At 49.0% G+C, this 17,280-nt stretch overlaps 1 long non-coding RNA gene across 1 annotated transcript; it reads right to left on the bottom strand.

The window, feature by feature from the left end:
• Positions 1-10,093: 10,093 nt before the first annotated feature.
• On the bottom strand, positions 10,094-16,644 carry LOC134738905 (uncharacterized). Its single transcript, XR_010125164.1, has 2 exons — positions 16,426-16,644; positions 10,094-10,505 (listed from the first exon to the last, which is right to left on the bottom strand). It is a non-coding gene; the product is annotated as an uncharacterized LOC134738905 (long non-coding RNA).
• Between the last annotated feature and the right edge of the window lie 636 nt (positions 16,645-17,280).

The raw sequence follows: 17,280 nt of genomic DNA, 5'->3' as shown, positions 1-17,280 counted from the left end.
GGGCTCTGGCCACACCATCCTTCCAACAGGGCCTAGAACAAACCAGGTTCTTCTTCACCTCAAGGCCTTTGCTCTTGTGCTTTCCTGAATTGCTTTCCTGGCTTTTTCCTTCCTCTCTTTAAGTTCAAAAATCATACCTTCCCCAAGGCCTTTTCTGATCCCAATTATCCCTGGTACCTTCCTCCCTGCAGACATTCACACCAGCGATGCTGTTCATTTCCCTGTAATGTGCAGTTAGATATTTGAGTGCTTCTAATGTACCGTCCGTTGGAGGAGTGACAGCTGCAAAATTGCAGACTAGGAAGCTCCAAGCTGTCATTCACTCCATGGAAGCACCAAGAAAACAACCAGAGACTGGTTTAGAACTAATATAGGAGCTCTGGAAAACAGTCAAAGGTTTACAGCACCCAGGTGAACACCTAATCAAGAAAAAGCCACCTTCAAACAGTAGAAAAAGTTTTGTGGCATTTTTACTCCCGTTTGCCCAACCCCCTCCCTGGCATAGCAGCCCATTTCCCTCCCTTGAGCCAGAGGGAGCAAGCTTACCTTACTGGCAACACTCTAACTGGTCTGAGGCCTGCCTGGAGGACAGCTCTCTGTTTTGTCTAACTAAAATCTCAGGTAGAGGGAAGCTAAGGGCACTGTTGGTGGAAGCTGCAGGGAGACTATAGACCAATAGATGACTGGGGCAAGAGATTATGAGTGGACACACACAATAGACCATCTGTGGCCCTAAGGAGAAGCTGGATGCTGGGGTAAGATTCTTTGAAAAAGAAAGACATTCGAAAGCAGCTGTACATATGGAGGAATTGAGTAAGCCACATTTAGGAGCAGGCAATATCCATTCTCAGAAAAGACCTGAGAAGAACTGAAGCTTTCACCTTGGTGAAGGACTGTGTAACACAGAGCCAGTTTGCAAAGCCTGGGAGAGGCAGCTGTTTTTTCAGATGTCCAGTTTTCAACAACAACAACAACAAAAACACAACAAAGAAGTAGAAAACATGGCTCATTCAAAGGAATAAAATAAATTGACAGGAACTATCCCTAAGGAAGCCCAGACATTGGACTTACTAGATAAAGACTTTGAAACAACTGTCTTAAAAATGCTCAAAGAGCTAAAGAAAACCACAGAAAAATAACTAAAGGAAATCAGAAGAATGATATATGAACCAAATTATAATATCCACAAAGAGATAGAAATTATAAAAAGGAACCAAATATAAATTATAGAACTGAAAAATACAATAACTGAAATGAAAAATTCACTAGAAGAGTTCAACAGCACATTTGAGAGAAAACAAATAACACAATTGCAGTAATTAGTTTAAATGTAAATGGATTAAACTCACCAATCAAAAGGCATAAATTGATAGGATGAATTTTTTTAAATATCCAACTATATGCTGTCTACAAAAGACTCATTTTAGATACAAATAGGTTGAATGTGAAAACATGAAAAAATATATTTCATACAAATAGTAACCAAACGAGATCTGAGATGGCTATATGAATGCCATACGTAATAGTCAAATATGTTTACAAGAGACAAAGAACATTATATACTGATAAAAGGGTCAATTCATCAAGCAGATATAACAATTACATACATATATGCACCAAATAGCAGAGTTCTAATGTATTATTCACCCTACTCCCCAAATGTTATTCCATGAGAGCAAGAACTGGACCTGGCTTGCTTACTGCTTTGCTCTCATACCAGGCATTTATGACTAACATACATTTGCTCAATTTCCACTATCCCCACTAGGTGATCACAGCAAAAGTGGACAGATAGGGTCTGGCAAGCTTCAGGCAGGAGCTTGAAGCTTGAAGCTTGAAGCTTCAGGCAGGAGCTTGAACCTGACCATCTTCAGCTATCCCAGCTGTTGCCTCCAGAAATTTGAGAACCTTTCCTTGCCATCCATGGTCCAACCATGAAGATCGGAGTGAAGGTGTTTAGGAATTGTGATTAACTCTAGTCTCCCCAGCCAAGCACTTCAGGGCTTATGGCTGCATATCGGGGAATCCAGGGGACCAAGGGAGGCAGGTGGGTACACCATTGGAGTTGTCCAGTCTGAATGGCCAGTGTTACCCATGAGGACCCTGAGGTTCAGAGAGGGCAGGGAACCAGCTGAAAGTCACACAACAAGCTAGTGGCAGAGCTGCTGACTGCCCACCACCTGCTGTTTCTCTAAGTTGCTTTGGCGACTGCCTCAGGGACTGCCCATAGCATGCAATTTCTCTAAGTTATCCCTTCCCCTCCATTTCCCCTTTCATTTCTCCTTTTCTTCATGTTATTTTTTGTTCTCCATCCCTATACCACACCAGGCCTCTCATGGCCTTTCCTAGATCTATGAGTTAGACCATCTTATTTGACCCCCACAATGACCTGTGAAAGAAGTGCCTTTTAAAGCCCCATTTTCCAGATGAGATAACTGAAGCCATGAGATAGAAAGAGGTCAGCCAGTGACGCCATGTGGGCCTAGAACCCTGCCCAGCCTCTTTATTCCAGGTTCCAAGGCCTTGTCTGCCCTCAAAAGTATCTAGAGATTTACTTAAGCAAAAAACATCATGCTCACTACAAGCTTCTTAAGAAAGCCTTCTTCCAATCACCAAGACCCCTGGCTGTCTTTCTCCTGTGGATTTTCCCTTTCATCTCAGGATGACCGCGAGATATGAATGTTACCCTCCAAGCTGTAGCATGCAGGAAGGCTGGGGCCCAGACCTCAAGCTGAAGGCATTAGGGTGGGTGTGGGGTGTGCCCAGTTCTAGACAATTTCAACCTCAACAAGCTCAGTGCATTTGCCACTTGATAAGTGCTGAGCTGAATGGTTTGCAGGTGTTACCTCAAATTCATGCCCATCATGCTTAATAAGGTCAAAACCCTTACTTCATTTTGCAAAGGAGGACACAGGTTCAGAAGGGAAAGTGGGTTGCACAAGAGCACTGATGGTCCTTAGCTGGTCTGCTGCGCCTTGCTCTTAACTCCTTCCTTGTCTTGGATCAGGGACCACAGGGTCTGTGGGTGGTGGTGCATACAAGCCATGAAGATGTACAGAAGGATCAGAGCTTGTGTAAATGTGTGGATTTTTCCAGGTTGCCTTGCCATCACTTGTTTTTTCTTCTAGAGAGTGAGGGGCAGGGAGAGTTAAGGTGGGAAGGTGGGAAGGTGGGATATTTTTGCTGAAACCACCTGTTCTAGGTCTACTTCTGAAATGCCCTGATCCACATAGGGGAGGGGGAAAACAGAGATGATCGAGAGTCCAGCCAACGTCTAGGGGCAAAGATGAGGGGCTCAGAACTCAGCAATTCAGCCTATCAGTCAGGGATAGCAGCCTAAAACTGTGGTCAGCCATGGGGTCTGGAGAAGACTGGGTGGGATGGATGGGGAAATGTTTCTAGAAAGAAGAAGGAGACTCTGGTTCACTCCCAGTTTGCAGGATGGAGCCATTGTGCCTTTAGGGAAGAGTGAGCAGCTGGCTGGAGGTCTATACTCCTGCCTGCTTGGTCTGGAGTTTCTCTCACCCTGGTCACTTGATCCTCTTACTTTTCCTGTCAGTGAGGAAGCTGTTTACTCCCAGAAAGTCATCCATTCCCTGATAAGATCAATCTCATTGTTAAGCAGAATTTTCACTTCCTGCCCGGGAGTTGGTATAGGGCTAATGTCCAGCATTCAGAGCCCCATAAACAGTCAGCATGAGAGAGGCCCTAGAGGCCAACACTGCCCAACAGCTCCTGATGTAAAAATGGGGAAACTGAGGTCCAGAGAGAGGAAGAGCAGGAGAAGGAGTCAGTGTCAGAGCTGAGCCCAAATCCAGGCCCTGCCACCCCTACTCCACCATTCCTAGGTCAGGCGGTGTTCTGCATGCCATCAAAGCACCCCACAATTTCATGCGCTCCCTTTTGATTTTAAGATTCAACATGCCATTCTAAGGAAACTTGCCAAGAAAACATTTCAACACAATATAATATTTTAATGTAACACTAATATACTATTATAACATTGCACTCAAATATAATGTTCTAACACAGATTAATATTCTAATTCAACATTTCAGCACAATTCTAACCAATATTCTAATCCCACACTCCGGAGCAACATACCCCATTCCAACACATAACATTACATAATGTCCTAATGCAATATTATAAGACATTGTACCACAACATTCCAATCTAGGCTGCTAACGCAATATGACATTTCTGTATTACTTGAATGCAATGCTAATACAACACTCTAAAATAACTAAGTTATTACTCTAATATTAAGAATTCTGAGATTTCAAGCCTCTGGAATGTCCATTGGACAAGGTGAAGTCATGCCAGTTTGTGATTTGTGAGGCCAGAGCCCTTCCTAGTTCCAGGGGCCCCCAGGACCCAGGTCAGGTAGGTCCAGCTGTCTAGCTTTGTAGAGGGAGGGCAGGTCCTTCCCAAGGCACAGGGCAGGGACTCCTTGACCTCTGGTAGCTACCTGTCTCCTCCAAGCCACATGCTTTTGTGGGCTCTGGGTTGGGGTAAGGGAGAAGAAGGAAGAGGCCACCCATTCTGGGCTCACTTTGAGCCTGCTGGGACAGGCAAGAATGATCCCAATATTCAGATCAGGCACTTCTTGCCAGTTTCTATTTGGGTTACTAGGACTAAGAATAAGAGGAAAATAGTCAGTTTCCTGAGGCAGCACTGACTCCTTCAGGCCTGGGGGAACCACAGGACGCCTCTCAACATTGCCTCCTTCTGTTCTCTCCCTCCCCACCCATCTGCAGCCTCCCAGCCACACCGGCCGCCTTGCTGTTCATCACATTCACCATTTCCTATCCCTGGGCCTTCACGCTTGCTGTTTCCCTGTGCCTGGACTGCTTTCCCCCAGGTTTCCAAAGATCCATCTCCTCACTTTCTTTGCCCCATTCCTTGCTGCAGTATTCCCCCACCCCAAGGGGCCCTCTAGGGTCAGGCCATCTTAAACAGCAACCCTATTATGCTGGTCCCTTTTCCTGGTATAGATTTCCTTCACCGTATGCATGTATCATGGTCTGTGCATTTTGGTGATTTATTCATTTGTCTCCTTTCCCCAAAACCATGGTTCTCCATGCTGTTGGCCTCTGGGATCACCTGAGTGGCTATTAAAAATCCCAGTGCCCCATTGCAGAGCCTGGTGTGGCAATGGCTCACACCTGTAATACCAGAACTTTGGGAGGCTGAGGCAGATGGATCACTTGAGTCCAGGAGTTTGAAACCATCCTGGACAACATGGCAAAACCCTGTCTCTACAAAAAATAATAAAAATTAGCCAGGCATGGTGGCGTGTCCCTGTCATCCCAGCTACTCAGGAGGCTGAGGTGGGAGGATTGCTTGAGCCTGGGAGGTCGAGGCTGCAGTGAGCCAAAATAGGGGCAATGCAGTCACTCCAGCTTGGGCAACAAAGGGAGACCCTGTCTCAAAAAAAAAAAAAAAAAAAAAAAAAAAAAAAAGAAGAAGAAGAAGAAGGAAGAGAAGGAGAGGAGAAGAAGGAGAAGAAGAAAATGTCCCATTGCAGACCAATTGAGTCAAGATAGCTGGGGTGAGGCCCAGGCATCAATAATTTTTAAAGCTCCCCAAGTGATTCCGATGTGGCGAAAGCTGAGAGCCCCCTGAACTAGACTGTTGGCTCCCGGAGGCCAGGACCACTTCTATCTTGCTTAACAGCATCTGGCATCAGTGTCTGATGAAGAGTAGGTCCTCCATAAATATCTGTTGAATGAATAAACCATTCAACAAAATATTTCCATTTAAAAATTTTTCTACATAGCAAAAATTTTAAACACAGAAGATTTCCAATGAAAAGTGAATTTCCTCCTTTCCTAGGCTAAGTTGTCTTAAAAAGCCAACCAGCATTAACCTGGGGGGTGGGGAGGGGAGGAAAAGGGCATTCTCTGCAGAGGGCACAGCCAGGGGAACGACCTGGGGGTATGACCCTACATCAGTCTCTGACCCTGTCAAGTTTTTACACCTTGGAGATTCTCCCTCTTACAGCCTTCCTCAGGATCTATCAGCCTGGGCCACACATAACCTTACCAAGTGCCCTTCCAGAATGCCCACATCCCCAGAAATTCAGATTCTCTAAATTTCCTTCAAGCCTCAGTTTCTTCTTCAGTCTATGGGGGTGATTATCCTGCCTCCACAGGTAGGGGTAGTTTTCTGAGCACCTAATGAGAGAGTAGATACGAAGTGGTAAACTGTAAAGAGCTGTGCACTTGACAGTTGTGTGCCCTCTCTGTGCCGGGCATGTGCCTTGTTCCTTAGAGATGCCATGTCATTGAACCTGTACCACAGCCGGAGGTGAACTATTATTGTACTGTTTTGCAGACTGGGAAACAGAGGCTCAGAGAAATGGGGTGACTTGCCCAAGGTCACCCAACCTGGAACCAAAGCCAAATTTTTTCATCTCCGAAGCCCACGGAAATAGTAGATTTAAGGACTCTCAGCCCCCAAGTACCAGGTCTGTTAGGTTTTAGGATCCCCAGCCCCAAGAGCACCGGTGGCCAGGACAGGGCAGACAGTCTGGTTTCACAATTTATTTCACCCCCACCCAATTGTTTGCCAAAGGGAGGGGTGGGACGGCCGGTGGCTGGGAGCCTGAGCTGCCCAGTCACAGGGTAGACTTGTCTGCCTGCCAGCCAATCCAGGCTGCCGGAGCTGGCGTTGGAAAGGCCCTGGCCCCATCTTGCTGGGACACTCTATCTTTGTCCCTGAACACAAATGGGGCCTTGTCTTGGCCCAGCAGTGCTGATTCCACATGCTCCCGACTGCCCCAGCCCCTCTGCCACGAGAAAGGCCCACTTTGTCGAGTCAAAAGACTAACTTGTTTCTTTTTCACCAAAACGTGTTGACTGACCTGGTTGATTTATCTTGGGAAAGTGGTGAATGAGGGAGGGGAGAGAGGTGACAGAGACAGGCACAGTCCAGAAGGCCATGTATCCTGGCCTGACTTGGGGATGGGCACCCAGCCCTTACCTGGGACAGAGGGATAGCCACATACTGAATGTAATTTCAGGGGATTAGGACAGTCCTCCAACCTCACTAGTAGCAGAGATTCCACCATTAGGTATTCATTTCTTTGGCTTTACCCTTTGAAGACAGCTAAAAATAAAAACTCCCTTTGAATGGGAATGCCCTATTGTCAAAAGTGAGTGAGAATTAGTTTTCCTGAGAAGAGAGGTGAGTCAGAAGAGAACAAGCAGCAGGTGAGGCGGGGCGGCAGGCACCAGGAGCCCAGAAGGGAAGCTGGGAGAATGAGGAGGGACTACTCACAGAGAAAGTGAGATTATGTGAGGGAGGAAACAAAAGCAGACTTTTCTTTGGTAATTTTCCCTCAATATCAGGCCTTCTCCCTCCACATCCAGCAACACCATTGCTTAGTCTTCTTCCTTCCTTTCTTCCTTCCCTTCTTCCTTCCCTTCCTTTCCTTCCTCCCTTCCTTCCTTCCCACCCTCCCTCCTTCCTTCCCCCCCCTCTTTCCCCCATCTCTCTTTCCTCCCTCTTTCCCCCCTTCCTCCCTCTCTTCCTCCCTCCCTTTCTCCCTCTCTTTCTCCTTTCTTTCCTTTCTTTCTTCCTTCTTTCTCCTTTACTCCATTCAAGAAATATTTATGGCCAGGCACAGTGGCTCATGCCTGTAATCTCAGCACTTTGGGAGGCCAAGGCAAGAGGATCACTTGAGCCCAGGAGTTCAAGACCAGCCTGAGCAACATTGTGAGACCCTGTCCCAACAAAAATAATAATAATTTTTAAAAAGCCAGGGGCAGTGGGCTGCACCTGTTGTCCCAGCTACTCAGGAGGTTGAAGCATAAGGATCCTTTGAGCCCAGGAGTTCGAGGCTGCAGTGAGCTATGATTGCGCCACTGCACTCCAGGCTGGCTGATAATGCAAGACCTTGTCTAAAATAAAATAAAGTATACAGTTATATATTTGTAATATAATAATAAACAAAAAAGAGAAAATATTATGATCCCCACACTATGCTGTTAAAAGACAGAGAGAGAGGAATATTTATTGAGTACATACTCTGTGCCAGGGACTCTTTTAGGCACTGAGGCCATAATGGAATCTCAGACCCCTGTCTTCAGGGAGTGTCCACTCTTCCTGGAGCTCTAGGTGATAAACAATTAAGTGCATGACTAACGATCATTCTGGCAGGGGTACGTGCTGTGAGAGGATGAGGCAGGGTGGTGGGGCAGAGCAGCTGGGGTGCGGTGGAAGGACTGGGTTGGCCAGGCTCCCTAAGGAGGGGATTGTGCTAAGACATGAGGGGTGGAAGGGACCAGCCATGGGGATGCTGGGGACAAGTGTTCTAGGCAGAGGGAGCAGTACATACGAGGGCTCCAGGGCTGGGCCAGGGTGGAGCCTTCCAGACACACTGAGGCCAATGGCATTGGCTTCCCACTAAGTGCATGGAGGGGCGACAGCAAGAGGAAGGGTTCAGAGTGGCAGGGGCTGGACCCATAAGGCCTGGCGGTTCCTGGTCATATCCTCAGGTTTTTATTCTGAATAAGATGGGAAACTATAGGAGAGTGCAAGAAGGTAACACAATCTGATTTTTTTTTTTTTTATTTAAAAGGCCTCTGCCAGCTGCTGTGTGGAAAACGGATGGAGGAGGCTACTGCAGCCATCCAGGTGAGAGCTGTCAGCAGCTAGGCTACAGACATGACAGTGGAGCACGGGAGAGTGGGCAGACTTGAGATCTGTTTTTTAGAGCTAGGACCCAGAATGAATGAATGAATAAATGAATGAACCCCTGAGGGAGAAAATTTAGGCTTGAGTTCCTGTAATGCCACTGAGTTTCAATGTGACCCTGGGCAGATCCCTTCCCCTCTCTGGGCCTCAGTTTCCCCATCTGTAATGCAAGGCACAAGGAGCCTGGGACAGCTGACGCCAAGGTCTCCTGCAGCATTCCTGAGCCTCTGACGCTCGCAGGGGCGGAGGCTGTGATCCAGTTACTAATCCAGTCAGGCCTGGCTCATCCAAGGGCAGCTGCAGAAACCTGGGGGTGATGCATTGACTCACGCGTGGTCCTCTGCTATCAGCAGAAACTGGGACAGCCAGGGGCCTGAGACTCACCCGCAGGCTGGGAAAGGTTGGCAGGATGCCTCTATGCAGCTGGGGGAAGGGAGCAGGCTGCCAGCACTGGGCTTCCTGAGCCCCTCTGGGGACTGATGTGACAGCCACTGCAGCCACCGCAGCCACCATACCTTCCCAGTTGGCCCAAGCTTGGCATGGGGCTGTGCCCAACCTCTGTGGGCTACCAGGAGACACTGGCAGGAGCACAGGACCTGCTGTGTGCCCACTCCGTCTTCTGTCTGCCAGAGCCAGGCACTTGATGAAGTAGACATTACTACTCCCATCTTATGGGGAAACTGAGGCACAGAACATTGTAGGTGGCCAAACCAGGAGAATCCTACTACGTTTGACTAGTTCTTTCCATTGTTCGGCTCTGCCTCCCCAGTATGAAGCAGACGGGTGTGAAAGAGAAAGGAAGAGAAGCTAAATATGTTTTAATAAATATAGAAACTCACACCCTCATGTTTTACCAGGGCCGAGGACTTTCAAAGAAAAGCTTCTTCTTTTTGCAGCCTTTTCGCAATGTGGCTAAGCCGCTTGGCCATTGTTCACAGCTCTTTTACTGCTCATTTATTCATTGGCAATTGCAGCAAATATTTATCAAGAGCCTTCTACATGCCAGAGACTGCATGAGGCTCTGAGGAGGGAGACACGATTATTAGCAAAAAGTGACTTCATATCTACACTCACCAGCTCGTATTGTATAGAGGGTGAGAGAGATATTAACAAAAAATTTGGAAACTCTACAGTCATTTTTAAATTCTGCTTTGAGTAAGTTCCTTCCTTCTCTGAGCTTCAGTTTCCTCATTATAAAATGGGATGGTTAGAGTTCCTCCCTCATGAGGTTGAAGTAAACAGTTGATGAAATATGGCCTGGCCCACAATATGTGCTCATTAAATACTAGTTGTTGCTGTTATCAATTCCTGTGTATAACATAACTTCAGTAGCCTAGTAGGTAATAACTGTGTTAGGGTGGTCCACTGAAAAGCAGATGTCAAGATTGAATTCAGCATACAAGAGATTTATTGAGAGAGGGAGCAGGAGAAAGCAGGTCTGGCACCTGGGGAAGGAGAGGGAGAAGGAAGGCAGATTGTGTAGGAAGAGTCTTGAACTGCAGTACAATTCAAACAAGGTTAAGCCATGCCAATGGAGAGTCCTTGAGCCAAAGTCACTTACTGGAAGAGTTCTTCATCTCTCCAGAGTGGGCCTGCCTTTAGTATTCCTGCCATGCTCGGTGGTTGGCTGAGAGCAGCCCACAGGAAATGTGGGTTCAGCATAGACACGGCAGCACATCCCAAGGGACAGCAGCTGGGGTTGTCAGTCAATCATGCTCCCCATGGCAGGAGACCTGAGCAGTGCACGTTCACGGCCGCCGCAGTAACCAGACTTGGCCCTGGAGCCAGAGAGTTCCGAAACCCTGCACAGCCCATCAAAATAAGTTCATGCAGCGTCCTGTGCCCTCAGTGTGATAAATTAACCAGCCAGGGCATCTATGGGGAGAGTACTTGGCCAGCATCAAGAGGTGCACACCTTGGTCAAGTTTTAGATTGTGCAAGGTGGAAAATATGATGGAATCAAGACCATTGGGGGCCCACTTGGACGAGGCACTGCTGACATCAGGAAGGGAGGAGTTGGAACTATGGTTCTAACAGTAAGGCACATCCAAAAATCTACCCAGGAGATAGCTGCCAAGAGCCTGTGCTGTTCAGAGGCAATGAACTTTCCCCTGAGGAAAGGGGAAAGGGGCTCCAGCACCATGCAAGGAACTGTGCTGGGGCGCTGGACCCCCAACCCCCTACTGGAAGGTTTTTGGGTTTCTATGGAATCTTCTCGGCTCAGTGTGGGAAGGGGACTTCTCACCCATCCAGTCCAACCCTCTCATTACACAGATAGGGAAAGCGAGACCTGAATGGGAACAGGAGCTTCACAAAGTCCCCTAAGAGCCACTGGCTGAACTGAGGCTCCAGCCAGGATTCCCAGCACCCGGGCCAGGGCTGGGCCCTCTGCAGGCAACCCTGCCAGCATCTGTCAAGGGACTGCTACAGGGAAGTGGGAGGAGGGCAAAAAAGAGACTGGTTTCCAGAGAGGGAGCTGGGGCTCGGAGGGGAGACAGGGAGACCCGAAAAGGATAGGGAGACCTGAAAAGGATGGGGAGACTCAGAAAGGAGGCTGAGGTCTGAGAGGGGCATGAGAGCTTGGAGAGTATACAGGATCCCTGACAGAGGGACAGGGGCTCGGAGACGTATGTTCAAGGGTTGGGCTCAGGCCCTGAGGGCCTGCAGTACCCCAGGCAGCCCGCAGCTCTGGAAGGCAGCAGCTTCCTCTCCTCTCGGCACTTCACACCCCTGCATGGCCACCCAGAACGGGAGGGACTGACACTCTGAGGCATTAGTCAGCTCGTGGCAGTTAAAAAAGGAAGGCTGGATGGCACTTGTGAAGAACGTCTCTTCCAGCTTTGAGCACCAACGGGATGCCACCTCCCCCCTGCACCACTGGGCAAGGATAGAGGAATCGGGAACAGGGCGGAGGGCCCAGAAGCTGGGACCCCTACCCCAATGAGGGCTTCCTCCCAGCTCCCACCTCATGATGATGATGATAATAAGGTCAGCAATACCATTAGTAGTAGTGTTTGTGATGTAGTGTAGTAGTAGTGTTGGCACGTGCTTGCCACCGGCCCAGGCATGTGAGGAGGGCTCTGACCCTGAACTTGCCCTGAGTCCATTCACATCTAGATGCCCCATCTCTGGGGCTGTGCATAGGGCATCCCCTGCAACAGCCTGGTCCGAAAGTGACCCATGTGCAGATGCAATCTACACGGGGGCTCAGAGGGCTCCCACTTCAGCTACCACCTCCCACTTCACAGATAGGAACACTGAGGCTCTTGGAGGGCAACAGTCATCCAATATCATGTGGCAAGTTGCCCAGGTTTCTGTCCCCAACCCGGGGGTAATTCCAGTAGGCCAACTGGTCAGGCACCCAGATTCAAATGTGGGCTTTGCACTGCTTGCTGTGTGACCTTGGGCAAGTGACACCGCCTCTCTGTGCTTCATCTAAACATAGGGGTAAAAATACTTACCTCGAGTGAGGATTAGAACATAAGGCAGGCATCCGGAATCTCTTTTTGACGGCTGTATGGGTGGTCAAAAGAGCTTAAACAGCTTAAAAAGCCTGACCCCCAGCAAAAGTGTGACCAATGATGGTTAACATGAGTGAGTGCTGGTTCTGCCTGGCACATGTGAAGATTCATGTAGTCCTCAGCAATCCCACAAAGTAGGTATTTTTGAATCCCATCTTCAACATGAAGAAATTTAAATGAGGTACCCAAGACCACAGAGCTGGAAACTGGTAGCATCAGAAGCTGAATTCAGGCAGGTGAGAACTGTGCTAAGTGCTCTACACAAATGCATTTGTTTACTCATTCATTCACGTAACAAGCATTAAGCACCTACTATACACCAGGTACTGCTTTAGATACCATGCATACAGCAGTCAAAAAGAGAGTCAGGATGCCTGCCTTTTGTTCTGTTTCTCAATTGAGGTAGGTATTTGTATATGTATTTTTAGATGAAGCACAGAGAGGCAGTGTCACTTGCCCAAGGTCACACAGCAAGGAGTGCAAAGCCCACATTTGAACCTGGGCCTAGCTGATGCCTCGTTTTCTGTCCTGAGGGACCCCTTTCCAGCAATATCCCCAGAAGGGACTGAACCAGAGGTGGATGTGCTGATGTCTGTCCAGGGTTCAGGCCCATTCAGAGCCCCGGAACACTCCATCCCACGCAGCCTTAGCCTCATTTCCCAAGTGGCAAGTAGCACTCAGGCCCCACCCTCTCCAAGCTGTCATGAGGATTCCTTCCTTCTTTCCTAACACTAATTGAGATGCCTCCTGACATTGTACAGATACCATAGATTAGGAAACCCCTCCTCCTTTCCTAGAGGTTAGTTTTGCTTCAGTCTGCAGAAGAGAAAACCCAGGGGTCTCAGAGGTGACATGATTTAACTAAGGCAGTGACTCAATCAGAATTCAAGCCCAGACATGTGTGCCTCAAAGCAGTAGCAGTCAGGGTCTCAGCAGGAGCAGATGGCACCCTCCAGGTGGGTCATTTGATTTGATTTTAATAAAGAGATCACTTAGGAGGGATGAGAAAAGAGTATAGCAAACCACAAAGGATAAGGTAGTACCTCAGAGCTGGTAAAAGTCGAACTGTTATGGGCCCAAAGGGTGAGAGGAGGGAGAAGGGAGAAGTTGCTGTCACCAGGAGACAAGAGAGAGCCCCCACTAGGAGATGTGGCCTTCAGTTGAAGGACACAGGCAGCGTGAGGGGATCTTGAAGGCAGAGAACTGGGGAATAAATACGCCAGCCTCACTATCCTATCTCTTCCCAGATCCCACCAGTGCTCCCAATGGGCCAGATCCAATGGAAAGCCAGACAACAAGGGTTCCCTTGATTGACATAATCCCTGCAGGCCAACCACTCAGGACAGAGGGCAAGGAGAAGGGTGGGAAGAGGATCTGAGAGGAGAACCACAAGATCTCCAGCCAAAGTCAAATACACTTTCCTTATCTACTGCCTTGTGCTTGCATAGGCATAGTAGGTTCTGTTGTCTATGCCAGCAAGGTCACTATGGAAGGTACAATTGTCACTATGGCTAGTTCATGCTGCAGGAACAAACAACTCCCAATTCTCAAGACTTCAAACAGATTGGCAAACTATAGCCTGCAAGCTGGTCACTCATCTTGTAAACAAAGTTTCATCGAGACACAGCCACAACCACCCGCTTACGTACTGTCTGTGCCTGCTTTCTTGCTCCAACAGCAGAGTTGAGTAGCTGCGACAAGCCTAAAATATTCATTCTCTAGCCAAGAAAATTTGCCAACCCTTGGCTTAAAAAAACACAGGTTTGCTTCTTACTCCGGTTCCATGTCCATCTCCAGTTGGCAGAGCCTCTCCTCCATAACGTCCACAGTCAGGGGCCCAGGCTGGCGAGCCCTCCCTTGAAGAACCCACCAGTCTCCCTGGCAGGGGATGCAGACAGCAAATTGCTCACCAGCTCTTGAGGCTCCCACCAGAAAGAGACGCACCTCACTTCTGCTCACAGATCTTGGCAGAAATCAAGTGCCAAGGCCGTGCCTAACTTCAAGAGGGCTGGAAAGTACAGCCTCTCCACACGCCCCACATGAGGAGACCCAGAAATGAACTCAGATGGTGGACAGCACTCCTGACAACTGCGGCATGTGAACACAGCAAACGGTTGTAAAACAAAGGAATGAGGACACCGCTGGGTCTTGCAGCAAGCTTCTCCAGAATCCCTCCTGTGCATAGGGCTCAGGGAAGCCAGACAGGATTACATCCGGGGGTGGAGAAACTGCAGAGAATGCATGTCACATGCACGCTCGGCCACTATCCTTTTTTATGGCCTCCATGGAAACAGAAGCAGAAACTAGAGGGTCCCTAGGAGCTCCAACCACACCCACCTCCCATTCTCTGGGGACAAATGTCTGAGGGTTCCCTTCTCTCTCCATCAGGGTCCAGAAGCTGGCCAAGGACTGAAGAGGCTTTGGCTCAATTTATGACTTTATTACCAGTCGCCTTCCGGCTGTGAGCCTCCACTTCCCCAGCTGCAACAATCGGTGGGTCTCAAGGTGAGGTCCTGTGACCGGCAGCATCACCATCACCTGGAAACTGATTAGAAATCCACATTCTCAGGCCCCACCCAGCTCTACTGAATGGGAAACTCTGGTGGAGGATCCCAGAAATCTGGACTTTAACAAGTGCCTCCAGTGATTCTGATGCTTGAGGAATATAAGGCACAAACGAATTGAGATGTGCAAAGCCCGGGCCCGCACTGCTTTTCCAGCAGTCCTCGCCACCTGCATAAATGACAATTTCATCCTGGTTTAAGCCAAAAACCTGGAGCCATCCTAGAGGGTTCTCAGACCCTAATCCTGTGGCTTAGCCTTTAGAATATATTCAGATCTGGGCCTCCTTCTCCACCTCCTTCACTCTGCATGGCCCTAGCCTCTGCCATCTGACACCCACATACTATGTTGCCTTTCTAACCCCTGCTCCCTCTTCCTTTGAGCCCTGTAGTACATCCTCACTGCAGCAGCCAGAGGATGCTCTTAAAAACTAAATCAGATGATTCCACGCTTCTGCCCAGAACCTCCAATGGCTTCCATCTGACTCAGAAGAAAACCTGACAGGGCCGCCCTTGGTCCGATTCCCACTGACCCCTGCACATCCCCAACGCCCTCCCGCTGGCTTGCTGTCTCCAGCTGCACTGACCTGTTCTCTGTTCCTCCAATATGCCAGGCACGCTCCCACCTCAGGTCCTTTGCTCCTGCTATTTCCTCTGCCAGAAACCCTTCTCTAGTGATCCCCACACGGCCCAAGCCCTCACCTCCTTCAGATCACCGTTCAAATGTCACCTCCTCAGAGAAGCCTTCTCCGACCCCGCCATCCTGCGCTGCCCCCGCCTCTGGCTTTGTTTTTCTCCATAGCCCTCACCACCACCTGACACATATCTTTGTTGTTTCTCTGTTTGTAGCCTGCCTCTCCCCACGAGGGTATGAGGGCCACGAAGCCAGGCACTGCCTGCTTTGTTCACTGCTGTGTGCCTCCCAATGCCTGAATATTGCCTGGCATGGAGAAAGCCCTGGGTAAATATTTGTTGAGTGTACAGACGGATAGGTAGGTAGACAGATGGATGGATGGAGAAATGCTCATTCCCTGGGCCTTGCTGTGGTCAGCACAAGGCAGCCCCCGTGGGCAGGCCCCAAGAGTTACACCACAGAAAGACCCCAGGATTGAGGGCTGGGTCCTTGTATGCTGCTCTGGGATCAGCAGGTCTGGGTTCAAGTCTCTTGAATTGACCTGGAGGAAATCACATAACCTCTCTGATCCTCAATTTTCTCATCTCTAAAATGGGGGTGATGTTGATAATGTGTATCATGTGCCTTAACCTTATAGGACTGCAGCGAGGACTACACAAGGTGCACGTGAAGGGTTGCCGCGCAATACCCAATACCTGCTAAATCCACAATACATAGGAATTACTGTTGCCGCTATTGTTTTGCTTTCTTCTCAATTTTGCCAGTGGCCCGGGGTGCTTGGGCAGCCGTAGGGCTTATTGGGAGTATAACTGGCTCCAAAGAAAGGGACTTGGGTTTGAATCCTTGCAGCTACCATCTTGCTATATGACTTTGTGCAAGTCACTAGCCCTCTCTGGGCTTCAATTTCTCCCTCTGAGCAATGGGAAAAGGGTATTGAAGGAGGTTGTTTTGTGATCCCTGCAACTTGCCTCCCCAAGTCCTTCTGGAAGACCAAGCCCACACTCACCAAGCCCTCTCCTCTTCGTGGCTGCAGTGGGGAGGCCCTGGAGCTGAGGAGGCTGGCTGGGGCTCATGCTGACTCCTCCCCTAGCCTCACTGATTCTGCAGGGAGGGAAGAGAGAGGCCGTACTGGGTTGTGGCTGAAAGCACCCCAACTCCACGTCTAAACCGGAGTTCTCCTGGTTTCTGTGATTTGAGTGAGTCACTTAACCTCTTGTGCCTTAGCATCCTCATCTGTAAAATGGGAATAATTATCACTTGTGAAGATAAAATAAACTGCTATGTGTAAAGTGTTTAGACAAGTGCTTGGCACAGAATTATCACTATTATTATAATAGCTGCTATTATTTCTAACAACCACAGCTGGTCTCTGGACCAGGCACCATAAGAAGCTTTTATAAACTTTGATTTAATTTTCATGAATACTCTATGCCATTTTTGTCTCCATTTGAGAGGTGAACAAGTTTAGCTCAGAGACTGAAGCCATTTGCCCAGGGTCCCACAGCTTGCAGGTGGAGCTGGGTTTGAACCCAGTGCACTCTCAAGCCTGGTTATTTCCACTCACCACACTGCTTTCCCTTAGCTCTCAGTTTTGCTGATGGGAGACAGAGGGTTACAGAGCTCACTCCTAGGCCTCAGTCCTGCTGGGCCCTTTCACCCGAAGCATTCCTGGATCCACGCAACGTCAAACCTAGAGGCAGAACTAGAGGGCCATGACTACTCCATTCACAAAGAGGCTGCTCAGTGTGAGGGGCAGAGCAGAACCTGGCCTGGCTGCCAACAGGTGCATGGCCAGGTCTCCAAGGGAAGTGGCCCCAGCAGCCCCCAAGCAGCCAGCCGCTCCCTCAGCTGGGCAGCCCCT

This window comes from Pongo pygmaeus, chromosome 21 (genome assembly GCF_028885625.2).
Source record: "Pongo pygmaeus isolate AG05252 chromosome 21, NHGRI_mPonPyg2-v2.0_pri, whole genome shotgun sequence".
NCBI lineage: Eukaryota > Metazoa > Chordata > Mammalia > Primates > Hominidae > Pongo > Pongo pygmaeus.
The sequence above is the reverse complement of the archived record's forward strand: the minus strand, read 5'-3'. Positions and strand labels throughout refer to the sequence as shown.